Source organism: Eleutherodactylus coqui, chromosome 3 (assembly GCF_035609145.1).
Source record: "Eleutherodactylus coqui strain aEleCoq1 chromosome 3, aEleCoq1.hap1, whole genome shotgun sequence".
NCBI lineage: Eukaryota > Metazoa > Chordata > Amphibia > Anura > Eleutherodactylidae > Eleutherodactylus > Eleutherodactylus coqui.
Window position 1 is genome coordinate 317,433,600 of NC_089839.1, and position 24,701 is coordinate 317,458,300.

Genomic DNA, 24,701 nt, shown 5'->3' on the forward strand with positions numbered 1-24,701 from the left:
TCGGATACAATGTGCCCTCCATAATAGTGACTGATACATTGTGCCCCCTATAATAGTGATGGATACAATGTGCCCCCTATAATAGTGACGGATACAATGTGCCCCTATAATAGTGACGGATACAATGTGCCCCCATAATAGTGATGGATACAATGTGCCCCCCATAATAGTGATGGATACAATGTGATCCCCATAATAGTGACTGATACAATGTGCCCCCCATAATAGTGATGGATACAATGTGATCCCCATAATAGTGACTGATACAATGTGTCCCCCATAATAGTGATGGATACAATGTGATCCCCATAATAGTGACTGATACAATGTGCCCCCCATAATAGTGACTGATACAATGTGTACCCCATATTAGTGATGGATACAATGTGTCCCCCATAATAGTGATGGATACAATGTGACCCCCATAACAGTGACCGATACAATGTGCCCCCCATAATAGTGACCGATACAATGTGCCCCCCATAATAGTGATGGATATAATGTGCCCCCTATAATAGTGAAGGATATAGTGTGCCCCCCCATAATAGTGACCGATACAATGTGCCCCCCATAATAGTGACCGATACAATGCGCCCCCCATAATAGTGACCAATGCAATGTGCCCCCGATAATAGTGACCGCTACAATGTGGCCCCCATTATAGTGACCGATACAATGTGACCCCCCCATAATAGTGACGGATACAATGTGCACCCCATAATAGTGACGGATACAGTGTGCCCCCCATAATAGTGATGGATACAATGTGACCCCCATAATAGTGATGGATACAATGTGCCCCCCATAATAGTGACCGATATAAAGTGTGCCCCCCATAATAGTGACGGATACAATGTGCACCCCATAATAGTAACGGATACAGTGTTCCCCAATAATAGTGACGGATACAATGTGCACCCCATAATAGTGACCAATACAATGTGCCCCCCATAATAGTGACTGATACAGTGTGCCCCCCATAATAGTGACGGATACAATGTGCACCCCATAATAGTGACGGATATAATGTTTACCCCATAATAGTGACGAATACAGTGTGCCCCCCATAATAGTGATGGATACAATGTGACCCCCATAATAGTGACTGATACAATGTCCCCCCCTTAATAGTGATGGAAACAATGTGCCCCCCATAATAATGATGGATGCAATGTGACCCCCATAATAGTGACTGATACAATGTGGCCCCCATAATAGTGACAGATACAATGTGCCCCCCACAATAGTGACGGATATAATGTTCACCCCATAATAGTCACGGATACAGTGTGCCCCCCGTAATAGTGATGGATACAATGTGACCCCCATAATAGTGACTGATACAATGTGCCCCTGATAAAAATGATGAATATAATGTGCCCCCCAAAATAGTGACGGATACAGTATGACCCCCAATAATAATGACCGATACAATGTTCCCCCCATAAGAGTGACCGATACAATGTGCCCCCCATAATAGTGACAGATACAATGTGCCCCCCATAATATTGACGGATATAATGTTCACCCCATAATAGTGACTGATACAATGTGCCCCCCATTATAGTGAATGATACAATGTGCCCCCCATAATAGTGATGGATACAATGTGTCCCCCATAATAGTGATGGATACAATGTGCCCCCCATAATTCTGACAGATACAATGTGCCCACCATAATAGTGACTGATTCAATGTGCCCCCCATAATAGTGACGGATATAATGTGCCCCCCATAATAGTGACTGATACAGTGTGCCCCCCATTATAGTGACTGATACAATGTGCCCCCCATAATAGTGACGGATACAATGTGCCCCCCATAATAGTGACTGATACAGTGTGCCCCCCATTATAGTGAATGATACAATGTGTCCCCCATAATACTGACAGATACAATGTGCCCCCCATAATAGTGACGGATACAAAGTGCCCCCCATAATAGTGACCCCCCATAATAGTGACCGATACAATGTGACCCCCCTATAATAGTGACTGATACAATGTGCACACCATAATAGTTACGGACACAGTGTGCCCCCATAATAGTGACGGATACAGTGTGCCCCCCATAATAGTGATGGATACAATGCGACCCCCAAAATAGTGATGGATACAATGTGCCCCCCATAATAGTGACGGATACAATCTGCCCCTCATAATAGTGACTGATACAATGTGTCCCCTATAACAATGATGGACATAATATGCCCCCCAAAATAGTGACAGATACAATGTGCCCCCCATAATAGTGACGGATACAATGTGCCCCCCATTATAGTGACAGATACAATGTGCCCCTCATAATAGTGACCGATAAAATGTGCCCCCCATAATAGTGATGGATACAATGTCCCCCCCATAATAGTGACGGATATAATGTTCACCCCATAATAGTGACTGATACAATGTGCCCCCCATAATAGTGACCGATACAATGTGCCCCCCATAATAGTGACGGATATAATGTTCACCCCATAATTGTGACAGATACAATGTGCCCCCCATAATAGTGACGGATATGATGTTCCCCCCATAATAGTGACTGATACAGTGTGCCCCCATAATAGTGACGGATGCAATGTTCACTCCCCATAATAGTGACTGATACAGTGTGCCCCCCATTATAGTGACGGATACAATGTTCCCCCCATAATAGTGACGGATACAATGTTCCCCTCATAATAGTGACGGATACAATGTGCCCCCAATAATAGTGATGGATACAATGTGCCCCCCATAATAGTAACTGATACAATGTGCCCTCCATAATAGGGACCGATACAATGTGACCCCCATAATAGTGACTGATACAATGTGTCCCCCATAATAGTGACTGATACAATGTGTCCCCCATAATAGTGACCCATACAATGTGCCCCCCATAATAGTGATGGATACAATGTGCCCCCCATAATAGTGATGGATACAATGTGCCCCCCATAATAGTGAGGGATGCAATGTGCCCCCCATAATAGTGATGGATACAATGTGTCCCCCATAATAGTGACTGATACAATGTGTCCCCCATAATAGTGACCCATACAATGTGCCCCCCATAATAGTGATGGATACAATGTGCCCCCCATAATAGTGATGGATACAATGTGCCCCCCATAATAGTGATGGATACAATGTGCCCCCCCATAATAGTGAGGGATACAATGTGCCCCCCATAACAGTGACTGATACAATGTGCCCTCCATAATAGTGACCGATACAATGTGCCCCCCATAATAGTGACCCATACAATGTGCCCCCCATAATAGTGAGGGATGCAATATGCCCCCATAATAGTGATGGATACAATGTGCCCCCCATAATAGTGATGGATACAATGTGCCCCCCCTAATAGTGACTGATACAATGTGACCCCCAAAATAGTGACCGATACATATAAGGTACCGGAAGGTATGAGTTACTTATACATATAAGGTACTGGGAGGTATGAGGTACTGATACATAAAAGGTTCAGGGAGGTATGAGGTACTGATATATATGAGATACTGGATGGTATGAGGTACTGATAGATATAAGGTACTGGGAGGTATGAGGTACTGATACAAATACGGTACTGGGAGGTATGGGATACTTATACATATAAGGTATTGGGAGGTATGAGGTACAGATACATATAAGGTACTGAGAGGTATGAGGTACTAATACATATAAGGTACTGGGAGATATGAGGTACTGATACATATAAGGTACTGGAAGGTATGAGGTACAAATATATATAAGGTACTGGGAGATATGAGGTACAGATACATATATGGTACTGGGAGGCATGAGTTACTGATATATATGAGGTAATTGGAGGTAAGAGGTACTCATATATATGAGGTACTGTGAGGTATGAGGTACTAACATATATATGAGGTACTGGGAGGTATGAGGTACTGATACATATAAGGTACTTGGCGGTATGACTTACTTATACATATAAGGTACTGGATGGTTTGAGGTACTGATACATATAAGCTACTGGGAAGTATAAGGTACAGAAACATATAAGATACTGGGACGTATGAGGTACTGATAGATATAAGGTACAGGGAGATATGAGGTACTGATACATATAAGGAACTGGGAGGTATGAGGTACTGAGAAATATGAAGCACTGAAAAGTATGAGGTACTGATATATAGGGTACTGGTAGGTATGAGGTACTTATACACATGAGGAACTGATATATATGAGGAACTGACACATATAAGGTACTGTGAGATATGAGGTACTGATATATATGAGGTAATTGGAGGTAAGAGGTACTCATATATATGAGGTACTGTGAGGTATGAGGTACTAACATATATATGAGGTACTTGGCGGTATGACTTACTTATACATATAAGGTACTGGGAAGTATAAGGTACAGATACATATAAGATACTGGGAAGTATAAGGTACAGATACATATAAGATACTGGGATGTATGAGGTACTGATACATATAAGGTACAGGGAGATATGAGGTACTGATACACATGAGGTACTGATATATATAAGGTACTGATACATATAACGAAACTGGGAGGTATGAGGTACTGATACATATAAAGTACTGGGAGTTACAAGGTACAGATACAAATATGGTGCTGGGAGGTATGAGGTACTGATACACATAAGGTACTGGAAGGTATGAGGTACTGATACACATAAGGTACTGGGAGGTATGAGGTACTGATACATATAAGAAACTGGGAGGCATGAGGTACTGATACATATAAGATACTGGGAGGTATGAGGTACTGATACATATGAGGTACTGGGAGGTATGAGGTACTGATACATATAAGATACTGGGAAGTATGAGGTACTGATACATATGAGGTACTGGGAGATATGAGGTACTGATACACGTAAGGAACTGGGCGGTATGAGGTACTGATACATATGATGTACTGGGAGGTATGAGGTACTGATACATGTAAGGTACTGGGAGGTATGAGGTTTTGATACATATAAGGTGCTGGGAAGTATGAGGTACTGATACATATAAGGTACTAAGAGGTATGAGGTACTGATATATATATAAGCTACTGCGAGGTATGAGGTACTGATACATATTAGGTACTTTGAGGTATGAGGTACTGAAACATATAAGGTGCTGGGAGGTATGAGGTACTGATGCACATGAGGTACTGATATATATGAAGTACAGATACATATAAGCTACTGGGGGATATGAGATACTGATACATATAAGGTACTGGGAGGTATGAGGTGCTGATACATATGAGGTACTGGGAGGTATGAGCTACTTATGCATATTAGGTACTGGGAGGTATGAGGTACTAATACATATAAGCTACTGCGAGGTATGAGTTACTGATGCATATAAGACTCTGGGAGGTATGAGGTACTGATACATATAAGGTACTAAGAGGTATGAGGTACTGATATATATATATTAGCTACTGCAAGGTATGAGGTACTAATACATATGAGGTACTTGCAGGTATGAGGTACTGATACATATGAGGTACTGGGAGGTATGAGGTACTGAAATATATGAGGTATTTGGAGGTATGAGGCACTGATACATATGAGGTACTGGGAGGTATGAGGTACTGATACAAATATGGTGCTGCGAGGTATCTGTTCCGTCTACATATAAGGTATTGGGAGGTATGAGGTACTTATACATGTAAGACACTAGGTGGTATGAGGTAGTCATAGATATAAGGTACAAGGAGGTATGACGTACTGATACATGTAAGCTACTGCGAGGTATGACGTACTGATACATATGAGGTACTTGGAGGTATGAGGTAGTGATACATATAAGGTACTGGGAGGTATGAGGTACTGATACTTATAAGGTACTGGGAGGTATGAGGTACTGATAGATATAAGGTACTGGCAGGTATGAAGTACTGATGCTCATGAGGTACTGATATGTATGAAGTTCTGATACATATAAGTTGCTGGGAGGCATGAGGTGCAGCTCCAAATACGGTGCTGGGAGTTATGAGGTACTTATAGATGTAAGGTATGTGCAGGTATGAGGTACTTATACATATTAGGTACTTGGAGGTATGAGGTAATGATACACATAAGGTACTGGGCGGTATTAGGTGCTGATACATATGAGGTACTGGGAGGTATGAGGTACTGAAACATGTGAATTATTTGGAGGTATGAGGCACTGATACATATAAGGTACAGGGAGGTATGAGGTACTTATACATATGAGGTACTGGCAGGTATGACTTACTGATACATATAAGACACTAGGAAGTACTGATAGATATAAGGTACTGGGAGGTATGAGGTAATGATACACATAAGGTACTGGGAGGTATGAGGTACTGATACATATAAGACACTAGGAGGTATGAGGTACTGATAGATATAAGGTACTGATACAAATACGGTACTGGGAGGTATGGGATACTTATACATATAAGGTACTGATACATATAAGGTATTGGGAGGTATGAGGTACAGATACATATAAGGTACTGAGAGGTATGAGGTACTAATACATATAAGGTAATGGGAGGTATGAGGTACTGATACACATGAGGAACTGATATATATGAGGAACTGACACATATAAGGCACTGAAAGGCATAAGGTACTGATACATATGAGGTACTGGAAGGTATGAGGTACTAATATATATAACGTACTGGGAGATATGAGGTACTGATACATATAAGGTACTGGAAGGTATGAGGTACAAATATATATAAGGTACTGGGAGATATGAGGTACAGATACATATATGGTACTGGGAGGCATGAGGTACTGATACACATGAGGAACTGATATATATGAGGAACTGACACATATAAGGTACTGTGAGGTATGAGGTACTGATATATATGAGGTAATTGGAGGTAAGAGGTACTCATATATATGAGGTACTGTGAGGTATGAGGTACTAACATATATATGAGGTACTGGGAGGTATGAGGTACTGATACATATAAGCTACTTGGCGGTATGACTTACTTATACATATAAGGTACTGGATGGTTTGAGGTACTGATACATATAAGCTACTGGGAAGTATAAGGTACAGATACATATAAGATACTGGGACGTATGAGGTACTGATAGATATAAGGTACAGGGAGATATGAGGTACTGATACATATAAGGAACTGGGAGGTATGAGGTACTGAGAAATATGAAGCACTGAAAAGTATGAGGTACTGATAGATATAAGGTACAGGGAGATATGAGGTACTGATACATATAAGGTACAGGGAGATATGAGGTACTGATACATATAAGGTACTGGTAGGTATGAGGTACTGATACATATAAGGTACAGGGAGATATGAGGTACTGATACACATGAGGTACTGATATATATAAGGTACTGATACATATAACGAAACTGGGAGGTATGAGGTACTGATACATATAAAGTACTGGGAGTTACAAGGTACAGATACAAATATGGTGCTGGGAGGTATGAGGTACTGATATATATATAAGATACTGGAAGGTATGAGGTACTGATACATATAAGAAACTGGGAGGCATGAGGTACTGATGCATATAAGATACTGGGAGGTATGAGGTACTGATACATAAGAGGTACTGGGAGGTATGAGGTACTGATACTTATAAGGTACTGGTAGGTATGAGGTACTGATACATATAAGGTACAGGGAGATATGAGGTACTGATACACATGAGGTACTGATATATATAAGGTACTGATACATATAACGAAACTGGGAGGTATGAGGTACTGATACATATAAAGTACTGGGAGTTACAAGGTACAGATACAAATATGGGGCTGGGAGGTATGAGGTACTGATACACATAAGGTACTGGAAGGTATGAGGTACTGATACATATAAGAAACTGGGAGGCATGAGGTACTGATACATATAAGATACTGGGAGGTATGAGGTACTGATACATATGAGGTACTGGGAGGTATGAGGTACTGATACATATAAGATACTGGGAAGTATGAGGTACTGATACATATGAGGTACTGGGAGATATGAGGTACTGATACACGTAAGGAACTGGGCGGTATGAGGTACTGATACATATGATGTACTGGGAGGTATGAGGTACTGATACATGTAAGGTACTGGGAGGTATGAGGTACTGATACATATAAGGTGCTGGGAAGTATGAGGTACGAATACATATATAAGATACTGGGAGGTATGAGGTACTGATACATATAAGCTACTGCGAGGTATGAGGTACTGATACATATAAGATTCTCGGAAGTATGAGGTACTGATACATATAAGGTACTAAGAGGTATGAGGTACTGAAACATATAAGGTGCTGGGAGGTTTGAGGTACTGATACATATAAGTTACTGGGAGGTATGAGGTACTGATGCACATGAGGTACTGATATATATGAAGTACTGATACATAGAAGCTACTGGGGGATATGAGATACTGATACATATTAGGTACTTGGAGGTATGAGGTAATGATACACATAAGGTACTGGGCGGTATTAGGTGCTGATACATATGAGGTACTGGGAGGTATGAGGTACTGAAACATGTGAATTATTTGGAGGTATGAGGCACTGATACATATAAGGTACAGGGAGGTATGAGGTACTTATACATATGAGGTACTGGCAGGTATGACTTACTGATACATATAAGACACTAGGAAGTACTGATAGATATAAGGTACTGGGATGTATGAGGTAATGATACACATAAGGTACTGGGAGGTATGAGGTACTGATAGATATAAGGTACTGGGAGGTATGAGGTACTGACATATATATGAGGTACTGGGAGGTATGAGGTACTGATACATATTAGGTGCTGGGAGGTATGAGGTACTGATACATATTAGGTGCTGGGAGGTATGACTTACTGATACATATAAGACACTAGGAAGTACTGATAGATATAAGGTGCTGGGAGGTAAGAGGTACTGATACATATAAGACACTAGGAGGTATGAGGTACTGATAGATATAAGGTACTGGGAGGTATGAGGTACTGATACATATTAGGTGCTGGGAGGTATGAGGTACTGATACATATTAGGTGCTGGGAGGTATGAAGTACTGATTAGGGATGAGCGAGTATACTCGCTAAGGCACTACTCGCTCGAGTAATGTGCCTTACACGAGTATCTCCCTGCTCGTCTCTGAAGATTCGGGGGCCGGCGCAGGTCGGGGAGCTGCGGGGGAGAGCGGGGAGGAATGGAGGGGAGATCTCTCTCTCCCTCTCTCCCGCTCTCCCCTGCTCCCCGCCGCGACTCACCCTTCAGCCGCAGCGGGCCCCTGAATCTTTATGGACGAGCAGGGAGATACTCGGCTAAGGCACATTACTCGGACAAGTAGTGCTTTAGTGAGTATACTCGCTCATCTTTAGTACTGATACATATGAGCTACTGGGAGGTATGCGGTCCTGATACATATATAAGGTACTGGGAGGTATGAGGTACTGATACATATATAAGGTACTGGGAAGTATGAGGTACTGATACATAGAAGATACTGGGAGGCATGAGGTACAGATACATATGAGGTAATTGGAGGTATGAAGTACTGATACATATAAGGTATTTGGAGGTATGAGGTACTACATACTGATACATATATGATACTGGGAGGTATGAGGTACTGATACATATGAAATAGTGGGAGGTATGAGGTACAGATTGAAATATGGTGCTCCGAGGTATGAGGTACTTATACAGATAAAGTACTGGGAGGTATGAGGTACTGATACATATAAGGTACTGGGAAGTATGAGGTACTAATACATATATAAGATACTGGGAAGTATGAGGTACTGATACATATAGGATACTGGGAGGCATGAGGTACAGATACATATGAGGTAATTGGAGGTATGAGGTACTGATACACATAAGGTAATTGGAGGTCTGAGGTACTATGTACTGATACATATATGATACTGGGAGGTATGAGGTACTGATACATATGAAGTACTGGGAGGTATGAGGTACAGATTCAAATATGGTACTGTGAAGTATGAGGCACTTATACATATAAAGTACTGGGAGGTATGAGGTACTGAAACATATAAGATACTAGGAGGCATAAGGTAATGATACATATGAGCTGCTGGGAGGTATGCGGTACAGATACATTTGAGGTACTTGGAGGTATGAGGTACTGATAAATATAAGGTACTGGGAGGTATGAGGTACTGATACATATAAGGTACTGGGAGGTATGAGGTACTGATACATATGAGCTACTGGGAGGTATGCGGTACAGATACATTTGAGGTACTGATACATATAAGGTACTGAGAGGAATGAGGTACTGATAAATATGAGGCACTGGGAGGTATGAGGTACTGATATATATGAGGTACTGATACATATAAGCTACTGGGAGGTATGAGGTACTGATAAATATGAGGCACTGGGAGGTATGAGGTACTGATTCCTATAAGGTACTGGGAGGTATGAGGTACTAATACATATGAGGTACTGGGAGGTATGAGGTACTGATACACACAAGGAACTGGGAGGTATGATGTACTGATACATATGAGCTACTGGGAGGTATGCGGTACAGATACATATGAGGTACTGGGAGATATGAGGTGCTGATACATATGAGGTACTGGGAGGTGTGAGGTACTGATACATGTAAGGTATTTGGAGGTATCTGGTACTGATACATATGAAGTACTGGGAGGTATGAGGTACAGATACATATGAGATACTTGGAGGTATGAGGTACTGATACAAATAAGGTACTGAGAGGTATATGGTACTGATACGTATAAGATACTGGGAGGTATGAGGTACAGATACATATGAGGTACTTGGAGGTATAAGTTACTAATACATATAAGGTACTCGTAGGTATGAGGTACTGATACACATGATGTACTGATACATATATGGTACTGGGAGGTATGTGGTGCAGGTACAAATACGGTGCTGGGAGGTATGAGGTTCTTATAGATGTAAGGTATTTTGAGGTATGAGGTACTGATACATATGAGGTACTGATACATATAAGATACTGGGAGCTATGAGGTACTGATACATATGAGGTACAGGGAGGTATGAGGTACAGATACAAATATGGTGCTGCGAGGTATGAGGTACTTATACATATGAGGTACCGGGAGGTATGAGGTACAGATACAAATATGGTGCTGCGAGGTATGAGTTACTTATACATATAAGGTACTGGGAGGTATGAGGTACTGAAACATATGAGGTACTAGGAGGTATGAGGTACTGATAGATATAAGGTACTGGGAGGTATGAGGTACTGATACATATAAGGTGCTGGTAGGTTTGTGTTACTGATATGAGCTACTGGGAGGTATGAGGAACTGATACATATAAAGTGCTGGGAGGTATGAGGTACTGATACATATTAGGTGCTGGGAGGTATTAGGTACTGATATATATGAGGTACTGGGAAGTATGAGGTACTGATACATATAAGGTGCTGGGAGGTATTAGGTACTGATACATATGAGCTACTTGGAGGTATGAGGTACTGATAAATATAAGGTACTGGGAGGTATGAGGTACTGATACTTATGAGGTACTTGGAGGTATGTGGTACTGATATATATTAGGTGCTGGGAGGTATTAGGTACTGATACATATGAGCTACTGGTAGGTATACGGTACAGATACATATGACCTACTTGGAGGTATGAGGTACTGATAAATATAAGGTACTGGGAGGTATGAGGTACTGATACTTATGAGGTACTTGGAGGTATGTGGTACTGATATATATTAGGTGCTGGGAGGTATTAGGTACTGATACATATGAGCTACTGGTAGCTATACGGTACAGATACAAATGAGGTACTTGGAGGGATGAGGTACTGATAAATATAAAGTACTGGGAAGCATGAGGTACTGATACATATAAGGTACTGGGAGGTATGAGGTACTGATACTTATGAGGTACTTGGAGGTATGAAGTACTGATACATATGAGGTTCTGGGAGGTATGAAGTACTGATACATTTAAAGTACTGGGAAGTATGAGGTACTGATACACATGAGGTACAGATATATATGAGGTACTGGGAGATATGAGGTACTGAGAGGTATGAGGTACTGATACATATGAGGTACTTGGAGGTTAGAGGTACTGATACACATGAGGTACTGATATACACTACCGTTCAAAAGTTTTCCATGAAAAGTCCCACTTATTCACCACCATGCGTTGTGAAATGAATAGACAATAGAGCCAAGACATTGACAAGGTTAGAAATAATGATTTGTAAGTGAAATAACATTGTTTTTACATCAAACTTTGCTTTCGTCAAAGAATCCTCCTTTTGCAGCAATTACAGCATTGCACACCTTTGACATTCTAGCTGTTAATTTGTGGAGGTAAGCTTGTGAAATTGCACCCCACGCTTCTAGAAGCATCTCCCACAAGTTGGATTGGTTGGATGGGCACTTCTGGCGTACCATACGGTCAAGCTGCTCCCACAACAGCTCGATGGGGTTCAGATCTGGTGACTGCGCTGGCCACTCCATTACCGATAGAATACCAGCTGCCTGCTTCTGCTGTAAATAGTTCTTGCACAATTTGGAGGTGTGTTTAGGGTCATTGTCCTGTTGTAGGATGAAATTGGTTCCAATCAAGCGCTGTCCACTGGGTATGGCATGGCGTTGCAAAATGGAGTGATAGCCTTCCTTCTTCAGAATCCCTTTTACCCTGTACAAATCTCCCACCTTACCAGCACCAAAGCAACCCCAGACCATCACATTACCTCCACCATGCTTAACAGATGGCGTCAGGCATTCTTCCAGCATCTTTTCATTTGTTCTGCGTCTCACAAACGTTCTTCTTTGTGATCCAAACACCTCAAACTTGGATTCATCCGTCCACAACACTTTTTTCCAGTCTTCCTCTGTCCAATGTCTGTGTTCTTTTGCCCATCTTAATCTTTTTCTTTTATTGGCCAGTCTCAGATATGGCTTTTTCTTTGCCACTCTGCCCTGAAGCCCAAAATCCCGCAGCCGCCTCTTCACTGTAGATGTTGACACTGGTGTTTTGCGGGTACTATTTAATGAAGATGCCAGTTGGGTACCTGTGAGGCGTCTGGTTCTCAAACTAGAGACTGTAATGTGCTTATCTTCTTGCTTAGTTGTGCAACGCGGCCTCCCACTTCTTTTTCTACTCTGGTTAGAGCCTGTTTGTGCTGTCCTCTGAAGGGAGTAGTACACACCGTTGTAGGAAATCTTCAATTTCTTAGCAATTTCTCGCATGGAATAGCCTTCATTTCTAAGAACAAGAATAGACTGTCGAGTTTCAGATGAAAGTTCTCTTTTTCTGGCCATTTTGAGCGTTTAATTGACCCCACAAATGTGATGCTCCAGAAACTCAATCTGCTCACAGGAAGGTCAGTTTTGTAGCTTCTGTAACGAGCTAGACTGTTTTCAGATGTGTGAACATGATTGCACAAGGGTTTTCTAATCATCAATTAGCCTTCTGAGCCAATGAGCAAACACATTGTACCATTTGAACACTGGAGTGATAGTTGCTGGAAATGGGCCTCTATTCACCTTTGTAGATATTGCACAAAAACCAGACATTTGCAGCTAGAATAGTCATTTACCACATTAGCAATGTATAGAGTGCATTTGTTTAAAGTTAGGACTAGTTTAAAGTTATCTTCATTGAAAAGTACAGTGCTTTTCCTTCAAAAATAAGGACATTTCAATGTGACCCCAAACTTTTGAACGGTAGTGTATATGTGGTACTGATACATATAAGGTACTGGGAGGTATGAGGTAATGATACATATAAGGAACTGGGAGGTATGAGGTACTAATACATATAAGGTACTGCGACGTATGAGGTACTGATACATATAAGGTGCTGGGAGGTATGAGGTACTGATACATATAAGGTGCTGGGAGGTATGAGGTACTGATACATATATAAGATACTGGGAGGTATGAGGTACTGATACATATAAGGTGCTGGGAAGTATGAGGTACTGATACATATGAGCTACTGGGAGGTATGCGGTACAGATACATATGAGGTACTTGGAGGTATGAGGTACTGATAAATATAAGGTCCTGGGAGGTATGAGGTACTGATACATATAAGGTACTGGGAGGTATAAGGTACTGATACTTATGAGGTACGTGGAGGTATGAAGCACTGATAAATATGAGGTTCTGGGAGGTATGAGGTACTAATACATATGGGGTACTTGGAGGTTTGGGGTACTGATACATATAAGATACTGGGAGGTACGAGGTACTGATACATATGAGGTACTTGGAGGTGTGAGGTACTGATACATATGGGGCACTGGCAGGTATGTGATACAGATACATATAAGGTACTGGCAGGTATGAGGTACTGAAACATAAGGTACTGGGAGGTGTGAGGTACTGATAAATATAAGGTACTGGGAAGTATGATGTAGTAATACATATAAGGTACTGGGAGGTATGAGGTTCTGATACTTATGAGGTACTTAGAGGTAAGAAGTACATATGAGTTTCTGGGAGGTATGAGGTACTGATACATATGGGGTACTTGGAGGTTTGGGGTACTGATGCATATAAGGTACAGGGAGGAATGAGGTACTAATACATATAAGATAGTGGGAGGTATGAGTTACTGATAAATACAAGGTACTGGGAGGTATGAGGTACTGAAACATATGAGGTTCTGGGAGGTATGAGTTACTGATACATATGGGATACTTGCAGGTATGTGATACAGATACATATAAGGTACTGGGAAGTATGAGGTAGTGATACATATGAGGTACTGGGAGGTATCAGGTACTGATACATAAAAGCTAGCGATACATAGGAGGTACTAATGCATATAAGGTACTTGGAGGCATGACATACTGATACATATGAGGTACTGGGAGGTATGAGGTACAAATACATAAAAGGTACTGGGAGGTATGAGGTACTGATAAATATGAGCCACTGGGAGGTATGAGGTACTGATACCTATAAGGTACTGGAAGGTATGAGGTACTAATACATATAAGGAACTGGGAGGTATGAGGTACTGATGCATTTAAGGTACTGGTAAGTATGAGGTACTGATATCTATATGGTACTGGGAGTTATGAGGTACTGATAAATATGAGGCAATGGGAGCTATGAAGTACTGATACCTATAAGGTACTGAGAGGTATGCGGTACTGATATAATATATCAGATACTGCGACGTATGAGGTACTGATACATATAAGGTACTGGGATGTATGAGGTACTGATACATATAAGGTGCTGGGAGGTATGAGGTACTGATACATATGAGCTACTGGGAGGTATGCGGTACAGATACATATGAGGTACTTGGAGGTATGAGGTACTGATAAATATAAGGTACTGGGAGGTATGAGGTACTGATACATAAAAGGTACTGGGAGGTATGTGGTGCAGATACAAATACGGTGCCGGGAGGTATGAGGTTCTTCTAGATGTAAGGTATGAGGTACTGATACGTATGAGGTACTGATACATATAAGATACTGGGAGGTATGAGGTACTGATACACATTAGGTACTGGGAGATATGAGGTGCTGATACATATGAGGTACTGGGAGGTATGAGGTACTGATACATGTAAGGTATTTGGAGGTATGAGGTACTGATACATATGAAATACTGGGAGGTATGAGGTACTGATACATCTAAGATACTGGGAGGTATGAGGTTCTGATACATATGAGGTACTGGGAGGTATGAGGTACACATACAAATATGGTGCTGCGAGGTATGAGGTACTGATACATATAAGGTACTGGGAGGTATGAGGTACTGATACATATAAGATACTAGGAGGTATGAGGTACTGATAGATATAAGGTGCTGGGAGATATGAGGTACTGATACATATAAAGTGCTGGGAGGTATGAGGTACTAATACATATTAGGTGCTTGGAGGTATTAGGTACAGATACATATGAGGTATTTGGAGGTATGAGGTACTGATAAATATAAGGTACTGGGAGGTATGAGGTACTGATACATATAAGGTTCTGGGAGGTATAAGGTACTGATATATATGAGGTACTTGGAGGTGTGAGGTACTGGGAGGTAAAAGGTACTGATGCATATGAGGTTCTGGGAGGTATGAGGTACTGATACATTTAAAGTATTGGGAGGTATGAGGTACTGATACATATAAAGTACTGGGAGGTATGAGGTACTGATACACATGAGGTACTGGGAGATATAAGGTACTGATACATAAAAGGTACTGGAAGGTATGAGGTACTGATACACATGAGGTACGGATATATATGAGGTACTGGGAGGTATGAGGTACTGATAAATATGAGGTACAGGGAGTTATGAGGTACTGATAAATATGAGGCTCTGGGAGGTATGAGGTACTGATACATATAAGGTTCTGTGGGGAATGAGGTACTGATACATATAAGGTACTGGTTGGTAGGAGGTAGTGATGCACATGAGGTAGTGATATATATGAGGTACTGATACATATAAGGTACTTGGAGGTATGAGGTACTGATACATATAAGGTACTGGTTGGTAGGAGGTACTGATACATATATGGTACTGGTTGGTACGAGGTACTGATACACATGAGGTACTGATATATGTGAGGTACTGATACATATAAGGTACTTGGAGATATGAGGTACTGATACATATAAGGTACTGGGAGGTATGAGGTACTGATACATATATGGTACTGGTTGGTACGAGGTACTGATACACATGAGGTACTGATATATATGAGGTACTGATACATATAAGGTACTGGAAGGTATGAGGTACTGATACATATAAGGTAGTGGGAGGTATGAGGTAATGATACATATAAGGTACTGGGAGGTATGAGGTAATGATACATATAAGAAACTGGGAGGTATGAGTTACTGATACATGTAAGATACTGGGAGGTATGAGGTACTGATACATATAAGGTACTAGGAGGTATGCGGTATGCGGTACTGATACATATAAGCTACTGGGGGGTATGAGGTACTGATGCATATAAGGTGCTGGGAGGTATGAGGTACTAATACATATGAGCTACTGGGAGGTATGCGGTACAGATACATATGAGGTACTTGGAGGTATGAGGTACTGATAAATATAAGGTACTGGGAGGTATGAGGTACTGATACATAAAAGGTACTGGGAGGTATGTGGTGCAGATACAAATACGGTGCCGGGAGGTATGAGGTTCTTCTAGATGTAAGGTATGAGGTACTGATACGTATGAGGTACTGATACATATAAGATACTGGGAGGTATGAGGTACTGATACACATTAGGTACTGGGAGATATGAGGTGCTGATACATATGAGGTACTGGGAGGTATGAGGTACTGATACATGTAAGGTATTTGGAGGTATGAGGTACTGATACATATGAAATACTGGGAGGTATGAGGTACTGATACATCTAAGATACTGGGAGGTATGAGGTTCTGATACATATGAGGTACTGGGAGGTATGAGGTACATATACAAATATGGTGCTGCGAGGTATGAGGTACTGATACATATAAGGTACTGGGAGGTATGAGGTACTGATACATATAAGATACTAGGAGGTATGAGGTACTGATAGATATAAGGTGCTGGGAGATATGAGGTACTGATACATATAAAGTGCTGGGAGGTATGAGGTACTAATACATATTAGGTGCTGGGAGGTATTAGGTACAGATACATATGAGGTATTTGGAGGTATGAGGTACTGATAAATATAAGGTACTGGGAGGTATGAGGTACTGATACATATAAGGTACTGGGAGGTATGAAGTACTGATACATATAAGGTTCTGGGAGGTATAAGGTACTGATATATATGAGGTACTTGGAGGTGTGAGGTACTGGGAGGTAAAAGGTACTGATGCATATGAGGTTCTGGGAGGTATGAGGTACTGATACATTTAAAGTATTGGGAGGTATGAGGTACTGATACATATAAAGTACTGGGAGGTATGAGGTACTGATACACATGAGGTACTGGGAGATATAAGGTACTGATACATAAAAGGTACTGGAAGGTATGAGGTACTGATACACATGAGGTACGGATATATATGAGGTACTGGGAGGTATGAGGTACTGATAAATATGAGGTACAGGGAGTTATGAGGTACTGATAAATATGAGGCTCTGGGAGGTATGAGGTACTGATACATATAAGGTTCTGAGGGGAATGAGGTACTGATACATATAAGGTACTGGTTGGTAGGAGGTAGTGATGCACATGAGGTAGTGATGTATATGAGGTACTGATACATATAAGGTACTTGGAGGTATGAGGTACTGATACATATAAGGTACTGGTTGGTAGGAGGTACTGAAACACCTGAGGTACTGATATATGTGAGATACTGATACATATAAGGTACTTGGAGATATGAGGTACTGATACATATAAGGTACTGGGAGGTATGAGGTACTGATACATATATGGTACTGGTTGGTACGAGGTACTGATACACATGAGGTACTGATATATATGAGGTACTGATACATATAAGGTACTGGAAGGTATGAGGTACTGATACATATAAGGTAGTGGGAGGTATGAGGTAATGATACATATAAGGTACTGGGAGGTATGAGGTAATGATACATATAAGAAACTGGGAGGTATGAGTTACTGATACATGTAAGATACTGGGAGGTATGAGGTACTGATACATATAAGGTACTAGGAGGTATGCGGTATGCGGTACTGATACATATAAGCTACTGGGGGGTATGAGGTACTGATGCATATAAGGTGCTGGGAGGTATGAGGTACTAATACATATGAGCTACTGGGAGGTATGCGGTACAGATACATATGAGGTACTTGGAGGTATGAGGTCCTGATAAATATAAGGTACTGGGAGGTATGAGGTACTGATACATATTAGGTGCTTGGAGGTATGAGGTACTGATACATATATAAGATACTGGGAGGTATGAGGTACTGATACATATAAGGTGCTGGGAGGTATGAGGTACTAATACATATGAGCTACTGGGAGATATGCGGTACAGATACATATGAGGTACTTGGAGGTATGAGGTTCTGATAAATACAAGGTACTGGGAGGTATGAGGTACTGATACTTAGGAGGTACTTGGAGGTATGAAGTACTGATACATATGAGGTTCTGGGAGGTATGAGGTACTGATACATATGGGGTACTTGGAGGTGTGAGGTACTGATAAATACAAGGTACTGGGAGGTATGAAGTACAGATACATAAGAGGTTCTGGGAGGTATGAGGTACTGATACATATGGGTTACTTGGAGGTGTGAGGTACTGATAAATACAAGGTACTGGGAGGTATGAGGTACTGATACATAAGAGGTTCTGGGAGATATGAGGTACTGATTCATATGGCATACTTGCAGGTATATGATACAGATACATATAAGGTATTGGGAGGTATGAGGTAGTGATATATATATGAGGTAGTGGGAGGTATCAGGTACTGATACATAAAAGCTAGTGATACATAGGAGGTACTGATGCATATAAGGTACTTGGAGGTATGAGGTACTGATACATTTAAAGTACTGGGAGGTACAAATACATAAAAGGTCCTGGGAGGTATGAGGTACTGATAAATATGAGGCACTTGGAGGTATGAGGTACTGATGCATATAAGGTACTGGGAGGTATGAGGTAATGATACATATAAGGTACTGGGAGGTATGAGGTACTGATACCTATAAGGTACTGGGAGGTATGAGGTACTGATACATATATAAGATACTGCGACGTATGAGGTACTGATACATATAAGGTACTGGGATGTATGAGGTACTGATACATATAAGGTACTGGGAGGTATGAGGTAATGATACATATATAAGATACTGCGACGTATGAGGTACTGATACATATAAGGTACTGGGATGTATGAGGTACTGATACATATAAGGAACTGGGAGGTATGAGGTATTGATACATATGTGCTACTGTGAGGTATGCGGTACAGATACATATGAGGTACTTAGAGGTATGAGGTACTGATAAATATAAGGTACTGGGAGGTATGAGGTACTGATACATATAAGGTACTGGGAGGTATGAGGTACTGATACATATGGGGTACTTGCAGATATGTGATACAGATACATATAAGGTACTGGGAGCTATGAGGTATTGCTACATATGAGGTACTTGGAGCTATGAGGTATTGCTACATATGAGGTACTTGGAGGTTTGAGGTACTGATACATATAAGGTACTGGGAGGTATGAGGTACCGATACTTATGAGGTACTTGGAGGTATGAAGTACTGATACATATTGGGTACTTGGAGGTTTGGGGTACTGATGCATATAAGGTACTCGGAGGAATGAGGTACTAATACTTATAAGATACTGGGAGGTATGAGGTACTGATACATATAAGGTACTGGGAGGAATGAGGTACTGATACACGTAAGGTATTTGGAGGTATCAGGTACTGATACATATGAGGTACTGATACATATGAGGTACTGATACATAAAAGCTAGTGATACATAGGAGGTACTGATGCATATAAGCTACTTGGAGGTATGACATACTGATACATATGAGGTACTGGGAGGTATGAGGTACTGATACATATAAGGTACTGGGAGGTATGAGGTACTGATAAATATGAGGTACTGGGAGGTATGAGGTACTGATACCTATAAGGTACTGGGAGGTATGAGGTAATGATACATATAAGGTACTGGGAGGTATGAGGTACAAATACATATAAGGAACTGGGAGGTATGAGGTACTGATACATATAAGGTACTGGGAGGTATGAGGTATAGATACAAATATGGTGCTGGGAGGTATGAGGTACTGATACATATGAGGTACTGGGAGGTATGAGTTACTGATACATGTAAGATACTGGGAGGTATGAGGTACTGATACATATAAGGTACTAGGAGGTATGCGGTATGCGGTACTGATACATATAAGCTACTGGGGGGTATGAGGTACTGATGCATATAAGGTACTGGGAGGTATGAGGTAGTGATAAATATGAGGCAATGGGAGGTATGAGGTACTGATACCTATAAGGTACTGGGAGGTATGCGGTACTAATACATATATAAGATACTGCGACGTATGAGGTACTGATACATATAAGGTGCTAGGAGGTATGAGGTACTGATACATATATAAGATACTGGGAGGTATGAGGTACTGAAACATATAAGGTGCTGGGAGGTATGAGGTACTAATACATATGAGCTACTGGGAGGTATGAGGTACTGATACATATTAGGTGCTTGGAGGTATGAGGTACTGATACATATATAAGATACTGGGAGGTATGAGGTACTGATACATATAAGGTGCTGGGAGGTATGAGGTACTAATACATATGAGCTACTGGGAGGTATGCGGTACAGATACATATGAGGTACTTGGAGGTATGAGGTTCTGATAAATATAAGGTACTGGGAGGTATGAGGTACTGATACTTATGAGGTACTTGGAGGTATGAAGTACTGATACATATGAGGTTCTGGGAGGTATGAGGTACAGAAACATATGAGGTACTTAAAGGTTTGAGGTACTGATACAAATAAGATACTGGGAGGTACGAGGTACTGATACATATAAGATACAGGGAGGTGTGAGGTACAGATACATATGAGGTACTTGGAGGTATAAGGTACTAATACATATAAGGTACTGGGAGGTATATGATACTGATACACATGAGGTACTGAGATATATGATGTACTGATACTTATAATGTACTGGGAGGTATGAGGTACTGATATATATAACCTACTGGGGGATATGAGATACTGATACATATAAGGTACGGGGAGGTATGAGCTACTGATACATATGAGGTACTGGGAGGTATGAGGTACAGATACAAATATGGTGCTGCCAGGCATGAGTTACTTATACATAAAAGGCACTGAGGTGTGAGGTACTGATAGATATAAGGTGCTGGGAGGTATGAGGCACTGATACATATATAATATACTGGGAGGTATGAGCTACTGATACATATAAGGTACTAGGAGGTATGAGGTTCTGATACATATAAGATACTGGGAGGTATGACGTACTTATACATATAGGATACTGGGAGGCATGAGGTACAGGTACATATGAGGTACTTGAAGGTATGAGGTACTCATAAATATAAAGTACTGGGATGTATGAGGTACTGATACATATGAGGTTCTGGGAGGTATGAGGTACTGATACATATGGGGTACTTGGTGGTATGAGGTACTGATACATATAAGGTACTGTGAGGTATGGGGTACTGATGCATAAAAGGTACTGGGAGGTATTAGGTACTGATACATATGGGGTACTTGGAGGTATGAGGTACAGATACATATAAGGTACTGGGAGGTATGAGCTAGTGATACATATGAGGTACTGGGAGGTATGAGTTACTGATACATATAAGCAAGTGATACATAGGAGGTACTGATGCATATAAGGTACTTGGAGGTATGACGTACTGATACATATGAGGTACTGGGGGGGAGAGAGGTGCTGATACATATAAATTACTGGGAGGTATGAGGTACCGATACACATGAGGTACTGATATATATGAGGTACTGGGAGGTAGGAGGTACTGATGAATATGAGGCCCTGGGAGCTATGAGATACTGATACATATAAGGTACTGAGAGGTTTGGTGTACTGATAGATATATAGTACTGGGAGGTATGAGGTACTGATAAATAAAAGGTATTGGGAAGTATGAGGTACTGATACATATAAGGTACTGGGAGGTATGCGGTAGTGATACATATGAGGTACTGGGAGGTATGAGGTACTGATACATATAAGCTAGTGATACATAGGAAGTACTGATGCATATAAGGTACTTGGAGGTATGACGTACTGATACATATGAGGTACTGGGAGGTATGAGGTACTAATACATATAAGGTACTGGGAGGTATGAGGTACTGATACATATAAGGTAATGGGAGGTATGAGGTACTGATACATATAAGGTAATGGGAGGTATGAGGTACTAATACATAAAAGGTACTGAAAGGTATGAGCTACTGATACATGAAGTATGATATACATGAGGTACTGATACATATAAGGTACTGGGAGGTATGAGGTACTGATACATATAAGGTATTGGGAGGTATGGGGTAGTGATACATATAAAATATTGGGAGGTATGAGGTACAGATACATATAAGGTACTGGGATTTATGAGGTACAGATACATATAAGGTACTGGGAGGTATGAGGTACTGATTCATATTAGGTATTGGGAGGGATGAGGAAACTGATACATATATGATACTGGGAGGTATGAGGTACTGATACATATAAGACACTGGGAGGTATGAGGTACTGATACATATATCACACTGGGAGGTATGAGGTACTGATACATATAAGATACTGGGAGGTATGAGGTACTGATACATATAAGATACTGGGAGGTATGAGGTACTGATACATATATGATACTGGGAGGTATGAGGTACTGATACATATAACATACTGGGAGGTATGAGGTACTGATACATATGAGGTACTGGGAGATATGAGGTACTGATACACTTAAGGAACAGGGAGGTATGCGCTACTGATACACCTGAGGTACTTGGAGGATTGAGGTACTGATACATATTAGGTATTGGAAGGTATGAGGTACTGATATATATAAGGTACTTGGAGTTATGAGGTACTGATACATATAAGATACTGGGAGGTATTAGGTACTGATACATATACACTACTGGGAGGTAAGAGGTACTGATGCATATAAGGTAGTTGGAGGTATGAGGTACTGATACTTAGGAGGTACTTGGAGGTATGAGGTACTGACACATATGAGGTTCTGAGAGGTATGAGGTACTGATACATATGTGGTACTTGGAGGTATGACGTACAGATGCATATAAGGTACAGGGAGGTATGAGGTACTGATACATATAAGGTACTCGGAGTTATGAGGTACTGACATATATATGAGGCACTGGGAGGTATGAGGTACTGATATATATATGAGGTTCTGGGAGGTATGAGGTACTGACATATATATGAGGTTCTGGGAGGTATGAGGTAGTGACATATATATGAGGTACTTGGAGGTGAGGTACTCGCATATATGTGAGGTACTGGGAGGTATGAGGTACTGACATATATATGAGGTTCTGGGAGGTATGAGGTACTGACATATATATGAGGTACTTGGAGGTATGAGGTACTGACATATATATGAGGTACTTGGAGGTGAGGTACTGACATATATATGAGGTACTGGGAGGTATGAGGTACTGACATATATATGAGGTACTGGGGGTATGAGGTACTGACATATATATGAGGTACTGGGAGGTAAGTGGTACTGACATATATATGAGGTACTGGGAGGTATGAGGTACTGATACATATAAGGTACTGGGAGGTATGAGGTACTGACATATATATGAGGTACTGGGAGGCATGAGGTACTGACATATATATGAGGTACTGGGAGGTATGAGGTACTGACATATATATGAGGTACATGGAGGTAAGAGGTACTGACATATATATGAGGTACTGAAATTTATATGAGGTTCTGGGAGGTATGAGGTACTGATATACATGAGGTACTGGGAGGTATGAGATACTGATAGATATAAGCTACTCGGAGGTATAACGTACTGACATATATATGGGGTACTGGGAGGTATTGATAGATATGAGGCCGGTGAGTAACGTGGCCCCATTGACCGCGCTCATACAGGCGGGACGTCTGTAATGTGATGGACAGGAGCGCTCA